Source organism: Cydia splendana, chromosome 23 (assembly GCF_910591565.1).
Source record: "Cydia splendana chromosome 23, ilCydSple1.2, whole genome shotgun sequence".
Lineage (NCBI taxonomy): Eukaryota > Metazoa > Arthropoda > Insecta > Lepidoptera > Tortricidae > Cydia > Cydia splendana.
The window spans coordinates 3871916-3896061 of record NC_085982.1 but is presented as its reverse complement, the minus strand read 5'-3'; the positions used below and the strand labels follow the sequence as shown (position 1 = coordinate 3896061).

Here is a 24146-nt window from a genome sequence, read left to right as displayed (position 1 = left end):
CGCCATCAATTCAATATTTAACAAACATACCATCACGTACTTTGAATCATTACAAAGATGCACTGACAAGACAACAAAGATTTACTATAAAACTTCATAAAACAAAAACCACAAACAAACTTTTATTTATTTAAATAACAATCTCATTCGAGTTTAAGCTTAGTAAAAACAACTGTGAAACTCAAATTCGAATGTTCTCATTTTAAATCTTGTAACGTTTTAGTTTTATAGTCAATTTGTAGGTTAGCTCTGTCTCTTTTCGTGTCAAGTTTAGTCCGCATGAGTGAGAAGGAAAGAAGAGCGAGATGTTAAATGTTTGGCGTTTTAAGTAATTTTTATCATCGACACGATCAAGGGGCTGATGTATGGAGTTGACGGGTTACCAGTGATGTAACTGAATCGATAATTATCATGTTTACATTTTTTCTTTACGTAAAAACATTATTTTTAAGATGAGTGTTTTGTATTTTGTTTGCTTTTGATATAACATTATGCAGACGCCCACCATAATACGGTAGTATGCTATTTTTACCCGATTACGGCAACGCAAAAGGAGAGTTATGATTTTGACCGATATGTATGTGGGTATGTACGTATGTATGTATGTTCATTTGTTCCCTCATAATTAACATACTACCGATGCTATTTTTAACATTGGATTGGTAATGTTTAGTATGAAACTCAACTTTGTAATGACGACAGCAGGTTGTTCATTGATCGCCTACACACACACACAACACTAAACACACAAAATTTAAGTATGTACCTAATTTGTTACTAATATAATATGGGACTTGACCTTGAAAAAATATTATTCATTAATTCATTGTAAGTATTGTAACTCGTAGGTACCTATTGTACCAATTTGTGACGCTTGAAATCATGCCATAGTCATATTGCTTGCGCCTACTTTATTCTTGAAGTATACTTATGTCATAACTTCTTTCAAAGTATATAATTGAGCTTATAAGGTAGCTTATTATTTATTTATGACGATACGAATTAAATAATGTACAATATTATAATACACGCTATGTATCTCGTGTTTACGATCACATAATCTCAAAGTTTTTTTTAAAAAAGGGGGGAAATTAAATTTGGCTTTAAGGATATAGGTACTTAGATAAAAAGTACATACCTAAATATTAACTAAGGGACACATGTCCGTACCTCAAGGAGATTTATTAATAAAGCAAATAGATTTCATATTAATATGATTAAGATAAAAAAAAACTTTAAGACTACAATTCAACCCAACGCTTTATGCGAACCATGAATCTTTTTTATTTATCAATAAAAAGGTGTCGAACTATATTTTGAAACAAGAAACTCCATTCGCAATTATCAATATTCCTTTGCCTATACAGCCATTACATTCGCGTATCAAATATTAAACACAGCGGTTAACGACCAACACCCATAAGCTTATTGAATAACACACGCCATTTTACGAACTGACATCGTCATAAAAATATGTTTAAAGACCTCGATATCAACAGCACATCACTATTACCCCACGTGGCGCGATCCCTATCGGGCGGGCCAGCTGTAAAACACAAGATTTATCGACAGATTACCGATTCACGATACGGTACAAATCGCCTCACTATTAGCGATTTGATTTTCGAAGGCATTCGAAACATGCCGGTGGGTGCGAACGTTATTGTTTTGGTTCGATTTTTGAATTTTTGGTGGTACTGTTACTTTGTTAAGTACATTTTGTTTTTAATCTGAATAAAAGTATGTATATGTCGCAGCAAAAGTATGTAAGTGTGAACTGGGGCCGATTGCATAACAAACTACAACTAATATTACAAGCGGAACTCCTTATTTAATAAGTGAAATTAGAAAAGGAGTTCCGCTTGTAATATTAGTTGTAGTTTGTTATGCAATCGGCCCCTGGTCAAAAGAACTTTTAACCGACAAAAACAGGCAAAACTGCTTTTGACTGAGCATGTTGGTCAAAAGTAGTTTTACCTGAAAATCATTGGTTAATAGTAATTGTGACTGTTACTATCGGTCAAAAGTACTCGCAGAAATAGGTAGGTTAGGGTTATATATTTTTTTGCTACGCCCTAAAAACGAAACTGTTCCCAGAGATAGGTATTAGGTTAGGGTTATTTTTTTTTGCTACGCCCTAAAAACGAAACTGCTGCCAGAAATAGGTATGATTTTCAGGTAAAACTACTTTTGACCAACATGCTCAGTCAAAAGCAGTTTTGCCTGTTTTTGTCGGTTAAAAGTTCTTTTGACCAGTTCACACTTTTGACTGCAACATATATAAGTACTAAGTTATTGTTGGTTTTAAATGCGACTATGTTACCCTTAACTTTTTGAAACATTTTACGCATTAAGGAACAACGGTCTTTAGAGTAGTATGGTATGAGTAAAACTTCAGAAGAAATATATTTTAAGTTGGATTAACCTATGGAATACTTTTCTCGCCCAAAAAATTGTTCTATAGAAATATAATTTGAAGAATGTTGACCTGCAATATCTTTGACTTAACATAGGTAATGTTGTGTTATTAAAAGTTCGAGTAGACAAACAATACTATTAAAGAATTTTCCGACGGAATGAGGTCGGTGCATCGCTGAAAATAGTTTCTACTTCTTCCTGCATATTTAATTTTGACATAATGTGGCTTACCATTAAAGAGACCTTATGCTTCATGTGCAATAAAAACCATTCTATCAGAATTTCTGTTGGAATTTCAAATAAAAAGGTCCTTGTGGCACTTGAAGCATACGGACCCTTCTGTGATGGGTAGCCACGAAAGTTTCTGACCTACCGAGACATTTATACATATTAAAAGCATTTCAAACAATTTACTTTTCACCTCAGCAGCTCGAACAAGGGTACTTTGCTTCTTAAAAACAGTGAGCAAAATGCGATTTTGCTCACTGAGTCATTTTGTCTCACTCAGTGAGCAAAATCGCATTTTGCTCACTGAGTTGTCTCACTCAGTGAGCAAAATGCGATTTTGCTCACTGAGTGAGACAAAATTACATTCAAGTGACCTTTATAGTCAAATGTCATTTCAACATGCGGGGTAATACAAGTTCGATATACTTGGGTTCTATTATCTCTGTCCCTCTAGGTATGTTCTCACTGCTTAGGGTGAAAAATTTTGTGTACTACACGAGATCAAAGTTATTTACATCTCGTGCGCTTTTGAATCCCTTACTACGCTCAAGATTCTAAATTATTATAGAATCTTTCGCTTGCACGGGACTCAAAATAAGCACTCGAAGAAATATCAAACTTTGATCTCTTGTTGTACAAATAACTATAGTTACCTACTCCCGTTTAGCCAGATCTCCGGCATCGTTTGGAAACATTTTTAAAATAAGAACGTTAATTTCAGACTATTTTACATTTGGAAAATGAAGTGATTAGTGGGAGACGTAATCTTATTAATAGATGCAACAACGAACGTTGTTTCCTATCTCACGAAATTGAATATTTTAATTAATATTAATGTTCTATCCATTTTTAGTTCTGCATGATAAAATAACGATTCCCTTAATTAGATATCAAACAATTCCAAATTCAAACTCGATAATAAAAATAACCGTTTATTAGATACGATCAACAATTAAGAAAACAAAATCTCAAATCCTATTTTAAAAAGTCGTATTAAGCTTACAAAAGCGCGTAAATACGCCTTATAAATCTAGAGACAGAATAGGCCTAAGTTCAAAATCTTGATGCTATCTGTGCTCAATAAAAAGGGTCTTTTATGGTCTCGACTCGGGGGGTTAATTAATAGTGTTGTACCGTCATTTCACACAAAAGTTACGGTTGCCAGGTCTAATAAACTCAGTTACATTTGAGACATGTGTTTGTGATAATTTTATTGGTTTTGGAACGCTCGTTAAATTTGATCGGGTTATTTTTTTATTGATTTGCTGTGGCTGCGCAGTGTGCGGCCGGGATTCTGAGTATTGAAGAAAACTGACACTGTCATGTAATCCTAGAGAGTAAAAATATTCTAATGTGTGTAGGTACTATACTTTGTATCTTTAGGTATTTAAATAGACAAAATCTACCCTCAAATGGCTCCTTAAGCCAGTTGAGGGTAGTAGAAAACATTACATGATCAAATAATGTTGGTTAAAGTCAGGTCGTTCAGTGACAGATCCAGGCGGTTTTGTATTTGGTTGGTTAACCAATAAATAAATAAATAAATATTAGGGGACATCTTACACAAATCAACCTAGCCCCAAACTAGGCAAAGCTTGTACTATGGGTGCTAGGCGACGATATACATACTTATATAGATAAATACATACTTTATATACATAGAAAACACCCATGACTCAGGAACAAATATTAGTGTTCATCACACAAATAAATGCCCTTACTGGGATTCGAACCCAGGACCGCCGGCTTCGCAGGCAGGGTCACTATCCACTAGGCCAGACCGGTCGTCTAATGTAAATGTTATAACTACCCGAAAATGTACAAATTGTTTGTTTACTTTTATTTAAATACCTAATGATACAGAGTATAGATACAATCGGTTATAGGATATGTTAACTTAGGGTAGACCGAGGCGATTCGGATCACTGGGGAAATCGGATCAAAATAAGCATTTCTGTAAAATTGTTAAGATCGCGGTTAGTTACAGCCAGTCAATCAGCATCCCGCGTTCGCTCTGTTCCTAATGCATGTCGCCACAGTTACTGCCATTGGAAAAGACTCACGCGTCGGTCACGGTGACACTTCCCGGTGAGTCGCTCGTACAGGTGTATTGTGATTTTACCGCCGATGTAAAAAATGTGCAAATACAGTCCGTGATAAAAGTAAACGCAAAAGGCTAAAGGTTTGTAATTGTTGTTACTTATTGTTAATGGCGCATAGTGTTTCCTGACTTGATTTTGTTTTTATTGTATTTAAAGGTATATTTCCGTTACGGGAAAATAATTCAAACATATGATATGGGGTTATTCGGATCATCTGATTGGGGGCGATTAGGATCACATTATAAAACAAGGTTTTCGGACGTTTTTTTTGGCTTATTTTATGTTCGCATGTTTTAGATGTTGCGTACGTATAATAAGATGAGGTATCAGGGGGAATGGTCGGGAGAAAATATGACTACAGCTACTAATAAGGTTTTAACGAAACCGCTGTCCCTACGTAGAGTCTTCTGTTACCAACAACTAATTTTCTCATACGGGGTGAATCGGATATGTGTGATTTTTCATGTTTTGGTTTGCAAATGTTTACAGTTTTTGTTTATTTTCATTTAAGTTATTCGATTTTGTTGCTAAATGGCCATTAGCATGTTTTGGATTTATTTTTAAAATATATAGTAGCATATATATTTAGATTTCTGTAGGTGGCGTGATAAAAAATTGAACTAGAAAGGAGGATTAAAAATAATGCTCAAATGCAACATTAAAGATACCAATGATAGTTGATGTCAATTATTAGACCTTTGTGATTCTTAATCATATGATTAACATTGTTAACCATTATTAATTAAGATTTTATGACAGAGTTTTTTTGATCCGTTTTACCCCTTAAAATGGGGCGAATCGGATTTTTTAAGAGGTTTTGTATTTTATTTTTCATAAATCATATTTAAGTTTGATTTCATGTCTGAACCTTGGATTCTGTTCATTAATAAATAATTTATCCAACTGAATATTAATAAAAACAGTATCACCTTAATAATTGTATTTATTGACCGTCAAACTACATAAAGTCGACCCAAGCCAACTCTGCATGGATTTTGCAGTGACAGAGTGTGGCGGTGCAACTAGAAACTTCAATTTTGTATGAAATGATGATGTGTATTGTGGCATTACCGCATTTTATCATCACTACAAAGTCTGTACAGTTAGCTTGGACGCCTTACGGATGACTCATGCTAGACCGGGCCGGGGCCGGGCCGGAGCTTCCGGCGCTTCGTTTTCTATGGAAAGCATCTCGTGATCACCGATCAGCCGTCATAGAAAATGACATGTCGGATGCCGCGGCCTGGGCCCGGCCCAGTTTAGCGTGAGTCATCCTTTAGAAGTTTAGACGGACTCTAGACCAAAGTAAATTTTAATTGACAAATCTGTTAATTAACGATATTGTGTATTAAGATAGATTATGAATATTATGATAAAGAACTAGGACTCTTGCACATTATGACGGCAGGTACGAGAAATATGATGCTTTTTTATACGACGGAGTTGTCAATACACCTTTAACTTTGATAGATACACCATTATTGAGGTAAAATTCACTCGTGTAAACTAGAAAAATCCTGTAAAACTCGTAAACTCAAATTCATGTCCAAATATTGCTCGAAATGGACTCTAACAAGAATTGTTGCCCGCAGCTCTACCGTGGCCGGGTGACCTGACCTCTGCTAATTCGAGCTTGTAAGGTATAGTCCGACAAGAACCTGTAGAAAATTATTGAGGGCGCCACTTTCTACGTAACTGTCACATTTTTGACGTAAAATGCTTAAACTTGGCAAGTATTTAGTAAGTATGAAAATCTTATATGTAGTTCCATTTTATTTAATTTCTAATTTTATGTCGCACTGTAAGTATATTTTGTTTATTTAATTATTTACAGGTGAAAATTGTTACATTGTTTAAACATTGTTTATAATGAAATAATTCATTATGTACCTATTAACTTTTACAAATAATTTAGATTTATCGTTAAGGTTAGGTACCTCACTGTTAAAACCATTGACAGATTTTGTTGACGAATGTTAGAAAAACACATGGCTCAGTGCAGCCGCAGCCATATGGTTATCGGTCATGCATTTTGCATGTGAGTTTGTCACATGATTATTAGTTACTTTTTAGAATCAATAAAAAAATAGAGGTCGATACAGACAAATTGTATCTCTATTTTTCGCAGATGTTTTAATATGTATATGTATATGTTTTTTACAAGTTTTTTTTTAGTAATAATAATAAATTTAAAGTCTGTCAAGAGTATCAAGCCATTTCCGTCAGTAGAAAAAAAAAGTTCATACTTTCCGTTTCTATAAGCTCAAATAAAAAATATTTTAAAAAATAGCAATGTTATTTTATGTTAAATGTGTACATTAAAACACTTGGAATCGTCGTTCCGCTATGAAAATACGAAAAAAATAACAAATTTTCAAAATGCGGTAGCGACCACTAAATTTATTTAAAAGCCGGACAAGTGTGAGTCGTAGTCGCCCACCGAGGGTTCCGTACTTTTTTTGTATTTGTTGTTATAGCGGCAACATAAAAATACATCATCTGTGATCAACTGTCTAGCTATCACGGTTCGTGAGAAAGCCCGGTGACAGACAAACGGACAGTGGAGTCTTAGTAATAGCAAAGACATATGTAACTTCGTATAAGACGAATAAAGTCTAAGGAAAAAACGTGCCTCGGAATTCAAGTAAAAGTCATTCTCGAATAGGTGGCGCACACACCTTTAGCCTATCCTCGGCTAGATGGCGTGACGACACCGTTTCATATTTAACAATTTTAACACATAGATATCAGTGAATGAACATGGATCAAAATGATATAAAAATTATAAAATTATTTATCCATATATATACATTTTTTGATAACTTTATACGTTTTCATTTTGAGTTTTAGTCGTGTGTCGATAGATGGCAGTAAATTTACAGTGACTACAAAATTTACAATGACAGGACCCCTCTATACTATCTATTCTTTTTGGTAATAGGGTCCCGTTTGTACTAGGGAATGCAAATCGGTTATAACCGTAACCGAAAAAATCGGTTATAACCGATTATTTTGACAAAATTTCATAACCGAATATTGGAAACGCGAATAACCGGTTACGGTTATTTTCGGTTATTTATTTATGACTTAAATTCTATGTTTTTATCATCTAATGACTACAAAATCCTGCCTTTTTTGCCTGTGACGCCTGTGACTATATTTTTTGTCATTCGTGTACTTTAATAATGAAAGTATACCAAATTTACTTCCCTTATTTATGAAATATTTTTATTGAATATTGTATCACGTCCAAGGTCATATTTTACTTTGACTGTATTTTGTGTGTTTTATTAAAAAACGAAGACTTGTACTCACATTCCCTAATACTGCACCTTCGGTTTCGTAATGTTTTAATTACTTCGTTGTAGTTTTATAATTTTTTGTCTAAAATAACCGTAACCAATTATAACCGATATTCGGTTATTTTTCGGGCATAACCGTAACCGAAACCGGTTATGAAGTTTGGCCGGTTATTGCATTCCCTAGTTTGTACCCTTTGGGTACGAAACCCTAAAAAGTACATTGGTTTTTTACATATCAGATTTTACATAAAGCGGGTGCCCCGTAGAAAAATATAACCACGACGAAATAAGGACCACCTTTGCTTTACCAAAGATACTGCAAGTGAATTTTATTGGTTTGCGTCGTCAGAAGAAGATGGTGACAAATAGGCACTCACACAAACTGACCACAATCACAGGAAGCTTATAGAATATAACACTTTAAACTCTTACAGACTTTAAATGACATAAACGGGTCTGCCGCGATATAATTTCATTGTTTTTACCTTAAATTCCGACGATTCAGCTGAGTTGCACGAGCTATGGTCACGGAAAAACTGACATCCCAGCAAATGTCAACGGAGAATTTAAGGTAAAAACAATGAAATTATATCGCAGTAGACCTGTTTATGTAATTAAATATGAGCTTATAGAATAGACCAACAATTTCCAACTGTTGTTTGTTCGTTTGGGGCGTGAAAAGCATTAACTGTAATTACTGTAAAGAAAACCCATTGATTATAGGTAGGGGAGGTAGGGGAACATTAGGCAGTCGGGAGGCTCGGGCACCCCCTTGTAAATCGTTCTGAATGTCCTGATTAGGTACCTATTTATCTTTTACCACCGCAAAATTTTGTTCAGACCTTATTATGTTTTTTATCAAGAGGAGCTTGACAAAAAAGGTTACGAGCTGCTAACAAACCCTTTGGTGCTGAAAGGGAATCACATGTGCGTTGCCGACTCTCAAAAACGGTTTATGTGCTTATATCTTAGCAAAATGAATACTGAGGAGAGGAAATTGAGTGACAAATATCTTGGCTCCTTCCTTTTTTCATGGTAGAGTCTTAAGATCTGTACTGTAGGCTTAGCATAGGAGCACCACAGACGCTCAAGAGCAGAGAGAGAGAGAGAGAGGGGAGAAGCGGAGGAGGAGGGGGAGATAGACTACCCGTTTTTTTAAACTGTATTAATAAGAGACGGTTATGGTATGATAGAGACAGGAGCCATTGCTGTACCTCGATATATTTTAACAAGAGTCGTGAAGTTATGCACTCGTGCATAGTGAATGCTCGATACAGGTCAGTTAGTGACAGGAAATCAACAAAAATATTCAGAGCAGCTTTTTTTAGCGTCAAACAAAGTTCAGCCGTCGGCCGCGAGCGAAAATAAGGAAGGCACGGTTGGTATACTCACACAAGTGCGCACAGCTATATTAAGATCCGTCTCACGCCAACAACAGCTTTAACAAGCTAAATGCTAAAAATAATATCCTTGCAGTGACGAAACACAACCTACTTAAATCAATAACCGTAAAAAACCGGTAAAATCAGAATGCGGCACTTTAAAACACTTTTTAAAAAACAAACACTCAAAGGCGCTAGAAAATTCGAATTTAAATGCCAGTCGTTCCAAATTTGAAACGCGTGCGCGCGCCGTCGGAGCTAAAATGGAACTGGTTTGACTCGAACTTCCTCTAAGCTTTCTGATTGGTCGAGTGGTACTGTGGGGTTTGAATGGACCAATGGGGTGTTTTTTGGAGGTCTTGCGGCACCGCCTTCTATTGGCTCCGCGTGGGATCGCCATTTTTCAGTTTGTGAAACAATTGGAACTATTATTTGTAGGCGTATTCGGTCCATCCGCAGCAACGGTTTCAGAAATTGTGTAAGGTATTTTCGTGCGTCCTACTCAGGGTAATGGGGCACAGCTGACTTGATTAAATCATCCGATGCCGTAATAAATGGGTTTAAATGAATTTTACGTCGTTTTTAGCAGTTTATGTGAGAGGAAATGGTGTTTCTTGAATTTATGCTTTCTGTGAAATCGTGAAATGGACATCTGAAGCTGTATCTGGAAATGCAGTTTTGTAGAGCAAGAAACTGGAAGAGATGCATTTGCTCAAAACATTTTATTTCTGAATTTATTAAGAAAAATAATTAAAAGTTTTCCTATTTAAGTATCTAATACAATATTTTTCTGGTTTTTAGGAAAAAAGCTACTTTTGATATACATATATTTTTTCAGGGTTCTATAGCCAAAACTTATTCAAACCTGTCTATTCACCTGGGAAGCGCAAACTTCGCTATAAATTCGCCACTTCGAATATATATCGAATTAAGTTTAAATCTTAGGTAGAGTTTTATTGGACGTTCCTTCTCCATACTCTACGAACTCTCTTTCTTGTGCTATGCTGTAACTATTTATTCGACCTTAATACACCAACCTACCTTCTAAATGCAGTCATGCATTTGAGCGTTTTCCAAAAAAATGTACATTTCATTCATGTCTTCAAAATATTGACTTCTTGGGCTCATTTTACTCAGAATCATTTGTACATTCACGCCTCATACATCATATCATCATACATGATTCTAAGTAAAATGAGCCCAAGAAGTCAATATTTTGAAGACATGAATCAAATGTACTTTTTTTTTGGAAAACGCTCATTTAGTACAGTAGAGTCAGCTTTTCCAAACTCATACATTTCACTTAACTATTCAAAATCGTAAATCTTTCTCCAACTAATTGTATTGAAAGCAGATAACAAGAGCATAACAATGGCAAAATATTATCTCAAGATCAGTGGATTATACTACAATAAAAAAACGACGTAACCGCCAATGTTGTCTATGAAAAAACCGGCATTTTTACATCACTATGCGTACTGAAAAAGGTCGTAAGATCGGAGTTTGTCTATGTAGTTGCAGATGTTTTTAAAATAAAAAAGGTTATTGTCGATGGATAGTGGATAATGGTGGATTGGTCTATTGAAGTAGTGCTTGACTGCCGGCACTACTGATGGTGGTGAAGAGCGAAATTAAAAAAGTCGAGAGGGTTCCTTACTCTTTAAGTTAAATGTAAGAGTAAAATTGTTTATATAATCTGGGGGGCATCTTGCTAGAAAAATGCTGAAAATTAAAAAATTGAAACATTTTACATTATAATTTTATAGTTTAGAGTTGTAAAACTTTTAACCTCAAAGTGGCTTTTAAGTGTACTATTGTAAAGTCCTGTTATCGCTAAAACGATAACTTATCCTCCTCCAATCCTGCGCAATAGATAATCATATTTGTCAAATCAGCTTGGAATGGGATTATAGCATGACTTCTATAGTGTTAAAAACAGTTTTTTATCCACCAGTAAGCGCATATCCGGTTTAATAGATAAATAAAAAGAAATCTAGCTAAATACTAATTTAGTCTTACAGTTGCATCATTGGTAGGATACCTAAAAGTCCTAAACGGTAGAGTTGTTGAAAAGTCTGCAACGATTTTAATAGCATACGCAGTGCAAGTGTTATTTTAAACGTCAATCTTCTATGAAACTATGACGTAGTTAAACAACACCTGCACTGCGTGTGCTATCATAATCGTTGCAGACTTATCTTGATCTAACTCTACCTGAAAAATATATTTACGTTCATTTAAAGCGGCGGTCGGCAACCTGCGGCCCACGGGCCGCATGCGGCTCGTGAAACAGTCACTTGCGGCCTGCGAGCCTCTCTGGCTATGTAATATTGAGAAACGACAATGTCTGATAAAGTCATAAATATTAACAAAGTGCGGGCCGCGTCAACTTACTCATCGTTAACTACGCTACTAAAACTACGCAAAAAAAGGTTGCCGACCGCTGATTTAAAGTAATAGAGATTTTTATTTTTAACTTCATTTTTCTTTAATATATTTTGTATAGCCCTATTCATCCCTAAATCGGCACCCCTATATCTGTCATTAAAAACAAGATGTCTACCGCTAAACGCCACAAAAGCTCTCGAAAGCACAAAAGCCGGCAAATAAGCGTATAATCACCTATATTCAATGCTTTATATTCACTATACCAACATAACAATGCCAATTGTACCAACCTTACACTCATACCCATAAAGCACATTTCACTTTTTTTCTTTTTCGAGTTGGAGTTGGAGATTCTTTTTTAAAGGTGTTTTTTTAATGTAAGAATAGACCGAAATGAGCAAACAGACTGCCGCCTCTTTAATGTTTTATTTGTTTTTAGGTAGTTCAGGTTCCTTTTTAAATAGTGTGGCAAATATTTAAACATGTGGTTATTTGAGACACTCTTAATGAATGCGTCTTAATTAAACTAGGTATACTTTGGGAGTTAGTTCCGTGATAGTTTTGATTTTGGCTCTACCATAGAAAACATGACGAGCCAAAATGTATGAAACAGACAAATTTTTTTCGTTATTTCGGGGTTGGTCCCATAGCAACATTTTTCTTTAGGTATACATAGGTCATTCACCTCGTAAAATTTTGAAAAACCACGTTGTAAAATCACCTTGAATTTAGGAAAAAAAACAAGGGAGTGGGTCTGTCTCTGTGAGCTGTAGACCTCGAGAATCCCCATGCCTCCCATTTTGAAAAAATCTAAAAACTGAAACGACCAATTCTATTCAATTATTGAACCTGTTCACAAAATTTAACAAGACATTTTAAGAAATGCAACGGACGAATAAAACGTAGACCTTCGTTTCAACTTCTAAACAACATATTCCACCAAAAAAAGCCCCCAAAAAATAAATCCATGCCCTATAAAATGACAATAATAAATGTTCTTGACACCACTATAATGGTTTAACAATCTTTCAAATACGGCAGTCAGTCAGGCCGATTTTTTTTTTAATTTTATGACGTACCTAATATTTTTTAAACTAGATACTTAAAAAAATACGGTCGAATTGATAAAATTTCAAAGGAAGCGTTTCTCAACTCAAGTCGTTGGGATAAAATGATAGCTTTGGACACGCTGTTATTTATTGAAACGCTTGATAACGAAGCACATCAAATATACACGGTGGCTAAATAACTGCATTCCCGTTGCCAGCGAGGTTTTGGGATTATACTGAGCAACTTTTACTATGGGACCAACCCCGAAATCGCGAATAAAAATTACCCTCACATAGAAAATGGACCAGCCATTTTTTTTTTGCAACGGGAATGTAATTATTTTTTAGCAACCTATTTACAAAGAAAATCACAATTTACAGGTCAAGTTGATGAGAAGATATTTTTCAGACACTATGATAACGTATTCAAAATGTTATTTTACAGTGACAAGGTTCTAAACCCAAATATCATTCATATATATAAAATTGAAAAACCAGAACGGGATAAAAAACGAGCGAAGAAGAGAGATGGCGCCTTACAAATTTCTAAAAAAGTTTTTGACACGTATCTCGAATACAACGCACGTATGATAAGAAAAAACTGTTTAAATCTATTATCTACATATGAGAATAAAACTAGAGCATAAAAACTATCGCTTTCGATGCGTATTTAATTTACAATAAGTAAAAGAAATTTTCATAACAATCTTGATTTTACGACTATCGGCTATTTTCGGAAACTCTCGGTTGGTTTCGTTTCGAACTTCAAATAACCAAAATTATGTTTGTTATGTTGGTATGCAGTAATTTCGGCCTTTTTTACTCGAAGTAAAATAAAAAGTGCTGTCAACCTCAACCTTTTACCTTAGTTTATGCCCATACGAGTGACATGCCATATAATGACTGATAATGACTTATCAATACCTATCAATAGTAATTTGTATTTTGTTGTTTTAAATTTCTTTTTGAGTTATGTTATTCAGATTTACTTTCACAGCTTCGGCAAACAAATTCGTCCGGGGACCGGGCTGCCGAGATGGGCCAAAAATACAAAGTTGATAGCAAGTTATAATGTAGGTAGATAAAATTTAAGTGCATGTTCAGATATTTTTGAGCGTAACGACCTGGTGAAAATAAGCAAACGTACAGTCAGCAGTCGGCCAAATATCGTAATATAACTCTGTTGCTATAGAAATAAGGATCTGTTCCGATATACTGGCGGAATATTGAGAGACAAAAGTGGCTAAGCTTACATTGGCTCGGACATTTAGAGAGAATGGGAGAGGATCGTGCCGTGACGAGAGCATACTTGGGACAACGAAATGGGAGACGGCCAATTGGACGTCATAGGTACCTACCGCTGGAACGACGTAGTTGCTCGAGATCTGCTTATCCTCGGCCATGGGGACTGGCGAGAGCTATCGCAAGACCGAGAAACATGGTGTGTTTTGTTTTGTCTTTTCTCGGAGGCCAGGATTCACATAACCGTAGTAAGTAATGTTAGTATTCAGAAAGGGAAATGGGGAGTACGTACGTTTGTACCAAAAGGCGATTTATGGGCGGTGGTCGTCCATATTCGTCTTAAGGCGGAAATTAATCTAATGAACGTTTTTGCAATTAGGCTTATAAAAATAAATAATTATTTTATGTTGAAACGAGTTTTAAATAAATAACTACGTCGATGAAAAAGTATAATTTTGCCTTTTATCAAATCACATAATTTTTTTCAGATATTTTGCGTATTAAGTTATCCAAATAACGGGTACAAATAAGAAATCCCTATCACCGTTATGAACCCTGGCAGGGTTGACACACTCTTTATTTCATTTACGCAAGCGGAGCTGCGGGCCCGTCTAGTAAATAATAACGTTTGTTATGGATTATGATCCGTCTGTATCAAAAGTAACGTTTCTGATTGAAGAAATCTCGCTTTTGACATTGACAGATCATATCCTTAACCCATAACGAATCTAGATCGAATTCATAACCTGTTTGCAATCAGAATACGCGTCGGGCAATTCTTAAACATTCATTCACAATAATCGACCACAAAAGACCATCGTGTAAATATGTGGCTTTCCATTAGAAAAGACTCCTTATGCTTCAAGTGCAATAAGGACATTTTTATCTGAAATTCTAACAAAAATTCTAATAGAATAGTCCTTATTACACATGAATCATAAGGACCCTTCTCTAATGGAACGCCACATACAACTCAATGAACTTCAGACCCAGAAATCATTCAACATCTTTAGGCCATTAGTCAGCGCATTGTTGGCGCCCCCCGTTTAATAGGGTACCAATTTGTTAACCCCTGTTTAGTTGGAAATTATTTCAATGACATGTGCTTACAATTTGAACTTTCTAGCTTTACGATAGAGGTGTAATTTGGATGGATTATATAGGTACTTTCTTACGATCTTACTGTTTGATGTTTTTAAAATAATATGTTGGGTATACTTGAGAAGGAATGAAAATGGGTTATTGGGAATGGAAATATCCAAAGGCTCCTTTTTATTGTTTTTGAGTGTGAATATAATGTCGTAAATTGCGATTCACCTAATTTCACATATTTTGCGACATAATTGAAAGGTTGCTTTAAATTTAAATAAGTACCTAATAATTTTCGATGTTCAAAAAAACACACAGGGGGCCGATTTTCGAATTTCGAGCGCACGCTTTCGTCACTCGAAAATCGGTGGAAAACAGCGATATTCCAATTTTTTAAATACTAGCGATAGAAATTGGGAATCGAGTGGTATTGACCAGTCGTTTTCAATTCTATTAGTAGAATTTTAATGCCGGGTACTGGAGATATTATTGAACGAAATACACGAAATCGACCGGTCGAAATTCAAAAATCGGCCCCCAGTACTTGTCTAATAAGGTAAACTACCCTGTTATCGACACCTCACAATTCCTCTACCAATAGTCGTAGAATAATATAGAATACAAGTAGAATACAAGTAGTAGTGTAGTAGTAGAGCATAAGAGGCCTTTACATCTAATAATATTCAAACTATTGATTTATCATCATAAATCAATAGTTTGAATTTATTCTATGACCATCCAAATTCAACCAAAAAGCACACTACAAGATTATTATCTACGATATTAATTTATTTTGATTTCTACTCCCGATGGGATTCGACCTTTAACGTGACCCTTACACATCAGATAAGCGCGAGAAATAATTATGGCGCTCTATGGTCATAAACTCGAGGGTAGATTGTCTTACTTGTCTCTGGTTGTGTTTTATAAATTTGTTTCTGATTGGGATTCTTGGGCTTTGTAAGGTGTATTCGGGTATTACCGAATGTCGGATAATTCCGAAATTCAGATGAAAAGCACCCTTAATTCCATCATAATAAAAGTCTCTTTCGGAATTATCCGACAGTTTTCGACATTCGGAATTACCCGAGTAAACCTTAACACATTTTTTTTTTATTCTCATTACCTATTGTTGCCTTACTTGCCTATTTTTTTATGTGTACGTCACGTATTTAGTTATTGTATTATATGTATGGTATGTCTTATTTTGAAGTATGTATACATGTTTGTGTCTTCCATTTTGTTGAATTACTTACATACCTAATTACATACATATATACCTATAGTTGTAAGTTCTAGCAGCTAGGAGGCTGCTACCCAAAGGTTGTCTAGAAGAGATCGGTTTTCGCCTGTCGCGAGATACTGTCGCAATGCACTCTTGCTAAACCTCCAATAGATATTTAACTATTAGTTATTTAGTGTGGGTCAAATCTTGGAAGCTAAATTTGACCCACTTCCCGATTTCCCATTGAGCTGAAAATTTGCATACATATTGTAAATCGGTTAACAATGCAATATTATGGTACCATCGAGCTGATCTGATGATGGAGACAGGAGGTGGCCATAGGAACTCTGTGATGAAACAAAGCAACCTAATTGTGTTCGGGGTTTTTAGAATTGTCTCGATGAGTAGGTATTCGTTGCCTGTAATGCCTGTGGCAAGAAAAGTTATATTTATAAGTTTCTTTAGCGATTGTGTGTTTGGTTGGAACATCAAACATCAAACGATGGAAATGGTCTCTGTGATCTGGTGTCGTTAGCAGGATTCCTGGGGCTTGTAAGTCTTGTAACACATTCAATAAACTGTTTTCGGCATTTATATACATTGTGGCATTTTATCGATCGAAAGAATTCGTTCCTCCTACTTATTCGTTACTGAGCCGGCAATTACCTATCTACAATTTTGCTATTTGTCGCAAGCGCAACTTCTGTAGCCGCCTTAAGTTTCTTTAGCGCCACTTGCACCATACCACTAACCCGAGGTTAACCGCTTAAACCATTAACCCAGTGTCAAATTGTACTGATAACCATAGTAACTTCAGGTTTACCCGGTTAACCCCGGGTTAGTGAATGGTACAAGTGGCCTTTAGCGATTGGAACATCAAACATTAAATGATGGAAATGGTCTCTACGGCCGTAAACTGGTCTCTGGTGTCGTTAGCAGGATTCCCGGGATTCCTGGGGCTTGTAACACATTCAATAAACTGTTTTCGAGTAAATCTTGATAGGGTACGGGTGGGGCGAAGTACAGTAGGTACCCCGGTTTTTCGCTCCTAATTTTTATAATTATGTAGTAACAAAATCTAAAAAAAATCAATATTATGGGCATAGGTATGGTTAATATACATCAAATTATGTAAAAATATTTTCCATAATCTCAACATCCAGAGAGGAAAATGGGAACTACGTTTTTATGGAGAAACGGCCGTCCCCTTTCCTTTTAACGCACCGAAGTTTCGGTTTCGGTATAAAAGTCGTGTTTCGGCCGAAGCTTCGGTTTCTTTCTCGACTCGCTGCACTTCTATGCTCTAGCTAGAGTTATAGGTATTTGCTTTGGGGGTTTAAAGGCACGTAGCTGGGTGAGTACAAGGTACCGTTGACGGATGCTTTATTCCATCATAACTAAGTGTTTTATGCATCATGTTATCTTAACATAACATCTCTAATCTGCGGCGATACACACATTATCTTAGCTAAATCTGTGTGTGCTCTAACGTATACTAAGTTATCGACACGCGCTGATAATACTTTGCTGACCGCCATAGGGGGCCTGCCGGCCTAGCCAAGGTTACAATCGCTATCGCTTCGACAACGAAAAGCATTATGTCTCTCTATCACTATTCCATATTAGTGCGACAGTGACAGTTGCATTTAGATCGCAACGGAGCGTAAGCGATTGGCATCTTGGCTACGCGGCCTGTACTTTCTCTTAGTTGTGCCGTGTGGACGGACGGGCCCACCGCGCCGACACCCGACACCGCACTTCGTCACGGCCCAAACTCAAATGAAATAAAAATACTTAAGCTACAGGCTATTTTATTAAATCTATAGTTTTGTCTTCATAAACTCCAGCAACAGTGATGTTGATAATTGTGGCCCTTGTCACACAAGGGCCAGTAGAGTCTCTGTGGAAAGAGAAGAGACGTGGTAAGGGAACCAATGTATGTTCTATCTCCACGTAAATTCAAAGCAATCTTCTTCCTCGCGTTATCCCGGCATTTTGCCACGGCTCAAGGGAGCCGGGGGTCCGCTTGACAACGAATGCCATGATTTGACGTAGCACTAGTTTTTACGAAAGTGACTGCCATCTGACCTCCCAACCCAGAGGGGAAACTAAGGCCTTATTGGGATTAGTTCGGTTTCCTCACGATGTTTTCCTTCACCGAAAAGCAACTGATAAAATCAAATGATAACGTAAGGTTCGAAAAAATCATTGTTACGAGCCGGGGTTTGAACCCGCAACCTCCGGATTGAAAGTCGCATAGCCTTTAGGCCACCAGGGCTTCACGTAAATTCAAATCTAATCAAAACTTAATTAAACTCCGAATCCAAAGCAATAGACCTACGCCAACTTCAAACTTATTAAAAAGCTGCACGAGTGCAAGCGAGATGGATAATGAGACGGCGCATAAGGCTTTCGAGGTGGGCGGGGCGGCACGCCCACTAAGCGGTGGTGGAAATCATTTTCATTGTTTTGTGAATTTGTAGAGTTGGACGCGCGCGCCACGTCACTCATTTTATCAAACAAATAACCGTCAAAATAGTTATTTACGATACAAGTGCGGAAAAGAGAAAATTCGAAACGAGTGGCGATAAATTAAAACACGACCGAAGGGAGTGTTTTAAATCGACACGAGTTGCGAATTACCTATTCGCACGTGTATCGTACAACGTTTTACAGTACATATGGCCCTTTAAACTTTTGACATCGCAGGAAAAGTGCTATTTTACGCACTAGTGCGGGAATATAGGACCATATGTACTGTAAATAACTATTTTGATACACACTTTTATTCCTCACACTTTCATTTTTTTATTGCCGACTGTACTTTCTCTTCTTTACAAGTATGTTCCTATATCAAGTACTTCTCTAGACCTTTCAAATGAGCCTAAACTCAATGTGTTTATGTTTTTCCATCGAAGAGTTCCTTTGGCTACCTTCCCACTGCATCATCAGATCAGAGCTATAACCGCGAAAATAGAAGTTCGCAAATTGCGGGCATCTTTCTCTGTCACTCTAATTACGCCTTTATTGGAGTAAAAGAGAAAGATCCCCGCAATTTGCGAATTTCTGTTTTCGCGGTAGCCCCTCAGGTCCATGTTAGCATATTATTGCGTTGTCATCGGAAATATGGAAGTAGGTACTAGGTACCTATGCCAAATTTCAGCTCAATCAGACACCTGGAAGTGTGGTTCTAAGTTACAAGATTTGAAGCACCATATGTACAAAGAGATATAGGTATACATATACGCAGTGAAGCTAAATAAAAGCGTGTAATAAAAACTAGATGACCCGCGAACTTCGTTTCACCTATCTATGTTTTTTTTGCACTTTCTTAATTTTTTCTTTCATAAGAACCTTCAAAAGATAAAAGATAAAAAATAGTTTATTCAAGTAGGCATATTACAATGCGCTTATGAACGTCAAATAAACCTTTACCGGCTCCAACCGTACACCTCTGCCCTGAGAAGATTTAAATCCCCCCTTTTTTTTACAATCCATAACTCCCGCGGGAATAATAGGGTATCCCAATATGGGACCGGCAACAAACTCGGCGGGACACATCTTTTCAAAACATTATTACATCTTATAATTAACATGCATTACGAGTAATTAAGAAAAATACAATTTCTTCTTCTGATGAAGGCCTACCGCGAACCACGTTCGACGTGTTGCCTCTCTATCGCACTTGTAAATTCGTAAGTAAGTGTGACAGGGAGGCGGTAGGCCATCTGACAATAACAGACACAACCAAAAAAGAATTAGCGAAATTGGCCCACCCGTTCACGCGTGATGGCGTGACCAAGGGAAATAGGGATTGATTTTTAGGGTTCAAAGGGTAAAAACAGGACCCTATTACTAAGACTCCGCTGTCTTCTGTCCATCTGTCCGACTGTCCGTCTGTCACCTGTAACTCAAGATTCAAGAACCGTGATAGCTAGGCCGTTGAAAATTTCACTGATGATGTATTTCTGTTGCCTCTATAACAACAAATACTAAAAACAAAATAAAATAAATATTTAAGTCGGGCTCCCATACAACAAACGTTTCTGCGTAATAGTGGTAATGGTACCCTTCGTGCGCGAGTCCGACTCGTACTTGGCCGGTTTTTTTTTGTATGTAACTATGTACTCCGTCATTTCTGTACCGATTTGTTTTTTTTTTTAAGTGATCACCTTGGTACCTTTATTACATGCAGGATTGTAGGTGTACTGAAGGACCAAGGCCTATATTATTCCCGCGGGAGTTATGGATTGTAAAAAAAAGGTGAAGTGTGCGGCGTTGAGGGGTATAATAACAACTCGGTAGTCGGTTGAATACTCTCTTTATTAATTATAATGCCTGGCTTATATACTATACTCTGTATCTTTAGGTATTTAAATAAAAGTAAACAAACAATTCGTACATTTTCGGGTAGTTATAACATTTATTGGTTAACCAACCAAATACAAAAGCGCCTGGATCTGTCACTGAACGACCTGACTTTAACCTACATTATTTGATCATGTAATGTTTTCATCTACAATCAACCACGGATGCCCTCAATGGAGCCATTTGAGGGTAGATTTTGTTTACTTTTATTTAAATACCTAAAGATACAGACTATGTTGCGTCTTTGTTCTGAATCACTGGTGCGTAATACCTAATTGGTAAAAGATTTATCTATTTTATTCTCGTAATGTATCGAGTTACATTGTTATTGTTCATTGGAGCGTGAATGCTACAAAGGAATTCGGCAAATGATTATTATAAATTAAATGTCTATTTTATGGGTAACAGCCAAAGTAACAGCTGATCAGCTGCGATTAACTGTGTGGCCGTACTACAGATCCACACAGCTGATCTACATAATAGGCCTGATGACAAATTTTGAAATCCCTTTTATTATTGTCGGTACACTTGTATTGGTTCCGAAAAACACAATATTTCAGCTATACTCATAAGATTTAACATAAATAATTGCATTTTATTATAGCTAGTGTTCGGCCTCTTTCAGAATATGAAGTTTACTTTACTCGTTGATTTGTAAGAAGAAATATTTATGTGTCAGTCAATAAAGTCATGTAGTATTATAAACACGTTTTTGCTTTAATTCAATATAATTTACAATAATATCGTGAACATGGTCCAAAACGAACCGGATACCTAATTAAATAAAAAGAACAGTTTTTTACAATTGTGGAAATTAATTTGTTATAAGAAATTTTGGAAACTCGTATCAAATATGAATGCCGCAGAAAAACTAATAGCGCTTCAAATAGACAGCTTGGAAATAATAGAGAAGGCTCGAGTTAATTACAAACGGTTTCCAAAAGAAAACATAACATACGGGTATATACAAGGTCGATTAGAAACTTTGGAAAATTATTACAATGAATTTAAAGGTATTCATCAAAGATTACTTACAAGCGTTTCCAAAGAAGATAAATCCAAAATGTTATATTTTTCTGAAGATTTATACAATACTTTTGATGAGCGTTATCATATATACAAAGGTGAATTGAAGACGAGTTTGGAAGAATTCTACACCGAAACAAAAGATAGACATGTTACACAAAATACTTCAGGTTATCATGCGTCAGATAGTAAAGTAAAATTGCCTCGAATAACGATCCCAACTTTCAGCGGCGATTACACGGAATGGCAATCCTTTCATGACTTATTCACAACTTTAATACACAAGAATAGCTCACTCGATGACGTTCAACGTATGCATTACCTCAAAGTAAATCTGAAAGGTGACGCAGAATATCTTCTGAGACAATTTACAATTTCTACCGAGAATTACACACGAGCATGGACCCTTTTAAACAAGCGGTATGACAACAAAAGGTTCATTGCTAACTGCATTTTTAAGAAATTCTTTGGTTTAAAGACGATTGTTCAAGAATGTGCCTCGGCCTTGAGACAGCTGTTAGACATATCTGTCGAATGTTTAAATACCCTTAAAAATCTTGGCCTACCAACAACTGAATGGGACGCAATCGTCATATTTATCGTCGTGTCAAAACTAGATCCCATAACTCATAAACATTGGGAGGAGTTTGTAAATGAAGATAAGACAAACGCGTTTCCAACTTTTGAGAAGTTGAAGTTATTTCTAGAGACTAGATACAGGACGATAGAGATGGTAGAACTAGTTAACGAGAATTACAGGCCCGTGAATCCTAAGACTTTCCATGTCACATTCAGCGAAGACAAAGAAAACATAAAATGTGCATACTGTAACAACAAGCATTACATTTACAACTGTAAACAGTTCACAACGCTACCAGTTGAGGAAAGGTACGATTTCGTTCGAAGCAATAATCTCTGTTTCAACTGCTTTATACCGAACCATGCTGTAAGGTATTGTAAACAGAATACGTCATGCCAAGTATGTAAAGGGCGTCATCATTCGTTGTTACATCGAAGGATAAAACTAATACAGGCGAAGCAGTGCTACAGTGAAAGAGATATGACTTTGGAAGAATCAAAAGCAGAATATGTCACACCAAATGCAGAGTCGTCGAAGTTTGAACAGCCAGTAGTTCGTAGAGGATTAACTGATAAGAAACCTGAAGCTGCAGCTGTCGTAGCACTAGATGTTGAGTTGTCAAATTTGAAAGAAAACATTAATAGAAGATTTACTTGTAGCGACAGCAAGGATGACAAAGTGTATATCAAAAATAAAGTAGAATTACAAACCTTGGCGAATCCACGGAGATTACGGAGAATCACATGTTTTCATGTCACACGTCAAGTTTTGGAAGACAACAATTCTAAGATTGAAAATGAAAAATATACAAACACTAATAGTTTAAGAAAAGAAGATTTATGCAAGCCAGTTTATAACGATACACCAACGACTATAGATGATACTAGCGGATATATATTCAACCATTTACACCCACTGATGAGAAAGGGCACTGATAATACCAGGAAATCGAGCGTACAAACAACACGGAAAGCGATTTTGAAGACAGATAATACAAGATTTCAGGAACAATTAGTGAGACAAGTACTGACTTCGAGTGTTAATCTTAGCCCTAGAGTCAAACTCAAACAGGGTTTTCACAGCCCCGCCAGCTCAGATTTGAGTAGGTACATTCGTTCACGGTGGGCAGTGAATATTGCAATGTAAGTAGATTGTAATACAGATTAGTCGTATGATTTATATTTTAGTTTTATGAATTGTTAGCTTTCTAATGAAGATTTAATTTTCTTTCATTCACTAAATATAAAATAATATTGAACAATTTATAAGTGTGTGGTAGTATAGTTATGTTATGGAGTAAACTTATGTTTGTTTTTGTATGATGAATAAGAAGAGTTATATTCTGAAATCAAGTTATAACAAACGGAGTATAAAATAGATTATTTTGGTGGGCAGTATGTTCGGCCTCTTTCAGAATATGAAGTTTACTTTACTCGTTGATTTGTAAGAAGAAATATTTATGTGTCAGTCAATAAAGTCATGTAGTATTATAAACACGTTTTTGCTTTAATTCAATATAATTTACAATAATATCGTGAACAGCTAGTTTAAAACACGCGCGAAAACGCCTCGCACCACATTTGTGACGTCACCATTTAGTTGGTGGTAGGGTGGTAGACATTGTTTACATACTTACAGTTACGATTTTTTCTTGAATCCGAATGATATTGTTAATTCAGCACCTTATATTACGATTAGGGATGATAAATACACTACAAACATTTATCACAATAACTCATTTTACACA

At 36.1% G+C, this 24146-nt stretch overlaps 1 protein-coding gene and 1 long non-coding RNA gene across 2 annotated transcripts in view; both read right to left on the bottom strand.

Moving 5' to 3' along the window:
- Window positions 1-9688, bottom strand: part of LOC134801857 (homeobox protein SIX1-like) — a 41455-nt gene extending 31767 nt beyond the window's left edge. Inside the window, exon 1 of the mRNA XM_063774497.1 lies at window positions 9443-9688. The gene's annotated coding sequence lies outside the window, so the exon portion shown is untranslated. The remainder of the gene's footprint in view (window positions 1-9442) is intronic.
- Window positions 1-24146, bottom strand: part of LOC134801905 (uncharacterized) — a 537245-nt gene that overhangs the window by 345730 nt on the left and 167369 nt on the right. The window lies entirely within an intron of this gene.